At 49.8% G+C, this 3032-nt stretch overlaps 1 non-coding gene across 1 annotated transcript; it reads right to left on the bottom strand.

The window, feature by feature from the left end:
- Positions 1-2589: 2589 nt before the first annotated feature.
- On the bottom strand, positions 2590-2663 carry TRNAN-GUU (transfer RNA asparagine (anticodon GUU)). Its single transcript has one exon. It is a non-coding gene; the product is annotated as a tRNA-Asn (tRNA).
- Positions 2664-3032: the final 369 nt, after the last annotated feature.

Here is a 3032-nt window from a genome sequence, read left to right as displayed (position 1 = left end):
CATTGATCACCACCAAAGGAGTAAAGACCCTACAACAAAGATAGGCTCTTCCATTAACGGTGGGACAACAGGGCGTCCATGGGCAAAAAAATTAAAAACCACCAAGACAGAGACCTTACTCCCTTTACAAAATTAACTCTAACTGGAACACAGACCTAAATGTAAAACACAGAGCAAGTTGAAGCCAAGGCTCACTGACCATCCTGAAAATCCCAGGGCCCTTGAGAATCATGCTCCATCTACTCTGCGCTCTGGCAACGGAACAACGGAGCCTGGATGACAGCCCATCTCCTTACAACATGGTCGGCTGAGTAATTTAAGCCCACTCTTGAACCAACTGCTGAGAAAAAAAAGATTCCTTTCAAAATGTTATTTCTCACTGACAACACAGCTGGTCACCCAGGAGCTCTGATGGGGATGAATAACGAGACCCGTGTTCTCGCTGCAGCGAACACAACATCCATTCTGCCGCCCATGGAGCAAGGAGCCCTTTCGACTTTCACGTCGTCTTTTTAAAGAAATACGCTTTGTGAGGCTGCAGCTGCCGTGGTGATTCCTCTGAGGGACCTGGGCAAAGTCAACAGGAAGGGATTCACCATCCCAGATGCCATAGGAACATTCCCGATTCACGGGGAGAGGTCAGACTATCAACATGAACAGGAATTGGAGGAGGTTGATTCCAACCCTCATGCACGACGGTGAGGAGGTGGAGACCAGTGGAAGAAGTCACCGCAGATGGGGTGGAAACAGCAAGAGAACCAGAATGAGAGCTGGAGCCTGAAGATGGGGCCGACTCCCTGCATCTCAGGATAAAACTCGAAGGGACGAGGAGGTGCTTCTTGTGGAGGGGCAAAGAGTGTGGGTTCTTGAGATGGAATCTACTCCTGGTGAAGGTGCGGTGCAGACTCGTGGAGCGACACAGGGGAGGGGACTTAGAACATCACACAGACGGAGCAGCAGGTTTGAGAGGATGGACTCCGATATGGAAAGACGGTCTGCTGTGGGTAAAATTCGATCAAACAGCACCACCTGCTGCAGAGAAATCACGTGTGAAAGGAAGAGTCCATGGACAGGACAAACGTCATTCTTGTCTTAGCTGAAGGAACTGGCACGGCCACCCCCACCTTCCACCAGCGCCATCCTGGTGGCCAGCAGCCACTGGCATCGCGGGGAGACCCTCCACCAGAACACAGATCACAAGTCACTGAAAACTTGGATGACGGCTAGCATTTTTTACAACGAAGCATTTGCAAATTAAGGTGTGAACACTGTTTTCATGGACATGCTGCGCACTCAGTAGACTACAATATAGGAGAAACATTTCTGGGCAGGGAATCCAAACGCTCACTGGACTCGCGTGGCTGTGGTGTCTGTGTTGCTGCAGTGGTCTGGGGCCAAACCCGCCCTCTCTCCGAGGTACACCCATGGAAGAAACTAACAAATATGGAACCAGTCTGTCCCTGAAGTGAGAACTGACACCGGAACGGAAATGACAAAAATTGGAATAGAATTCCAACAAACTGATGTGGCCACAGAAACCCAATGGCTATTAGATGGATGGACCAAAGGAGGAACACATCTGATCCTCCAGGAGCAGAGACTGTGCAGCTCGGTCCATGACTGCCTCAACTTAATCAAAACCTTAGAGCACGTGGAGAAAATCATTCTCACTGACCAACATCTTTGTTTGCCTGGCTGGCAGCAACCTGGACCCTCAGAGGGCCTGTGGCTGACACAGTATATCCTATAAAACATCTCCAGGGAGAACAGCAGGGCACGCTCTGATGACAGAGTGAGAACACTTCACGGTCGTCTGTCATGGGGACAGACACCTCGCTGGTACACGCAGAAGCCACTGAAAATTCAGGTCATCCGCAAAGCTGCGCCCCCGAGGACGGAACAGTATTACGTTCAGTATTTGCAGGTGACGGGACACAGGAGAACTGGCTGACTTGCTAAGAGCTTCTGAGGAAATGATCAGACAATCACGCAGAAGGCACAACAGGCTGGCCCGTGATGTGAATGGACCCAATCCCAGTGGACCATGGAGACCTAAATCGGCACAGCCCTACTGGCCCCCTAAGCTGTTCAGACCACCACTCTGTAAACTAGTTTAACAACAGAACCCAGACAGAAACCCCAGAAACCACTCAGACTGGCAGAGAAACAGAAGCCACCCACCTTCTAGAGTCAATGTACCTACAGGAAGGAAACCCACACATAGACCACACTGAATCACTCACTGTAAATATTTACCTCTTTATAAAACATAATCCCACTAATAGACAAGCCGCCGAGGGACGCCTGGGTGGCTCAGATAGTTCAGCGTCTGCCTTCAGCTCAAGTCATGATCTCAGGGTCCTGGGATGGAGCCCCACATTGGGCTCCTTGCTCAGCAAGGAGCCTGCTTCCCCCTCTGCCTGCCGCTCCCCCTGCTTGTACTCTCCCTCTCTCTGGCAAATAAATAAATAAAACTTTAATAAAAATAAGCCACTGATACCCGAACAAGAGGAAATCCCACGAGGCCCCCAAAGGGACTCAGAGTCCAGAGTGCTAACCATTACACCATGGAACCTAAATGGAAAGAGCCGTCCCTGGGTGGGCTCGAACCACCAACCTTTCGGTTAACAGCTGAACGTGCTAACCGATTGTACCACAGAGACGGAGGCCCCCAAAGGGACTCGATAGTCTCCATCATTGGTCCCAAGTCAGAGACAGTCACACTTGGGTCACACTGGTTATATCAATAAAAACCCCTTTGGGAAATAAAAATGCGTAACCACTGTGTTTTCAGGTAAACAATCCCAGGTAACAGTGACACACATGTGTGCTACTGATTTAGAAAACTTTACAGTAATAACAACTCTGCCTGGACTGTTAAGAGGCCAGGCAGGTCCCGTAGACTTAAAGTAGGTTATAGGAATTGAAACAAACACGCCCAAAAATCTAGATGGTTTTCCTGAATACGGGCACCATCATAGTATCCCCCTGGATCTGACACTCAGTACACACTGGTCGACTTATCTGACCTG

The sequence above is a fragment of the Eumetopias jubatus genome, unplaced genomic scaffold, assembly GCF_037043125.1.
Source record: "Eumetopias jubatus isolate StellerSeaLion01/CBP00866 unplaced genomic scaffold, mEumJub1_p1.0 scaffold_16, whole genome shotgun sequence".
NCBI classification, from domain to species: domain Eukaryota; kingdom Metazoa; phylum Chordata; class Mammalia; order Carnivora; family Otariidae; genus Eumetopias; species Eumetopias jubatus.
This window is presented reverse-complemented; position numbering and strand designations above follow the sequence as displayed.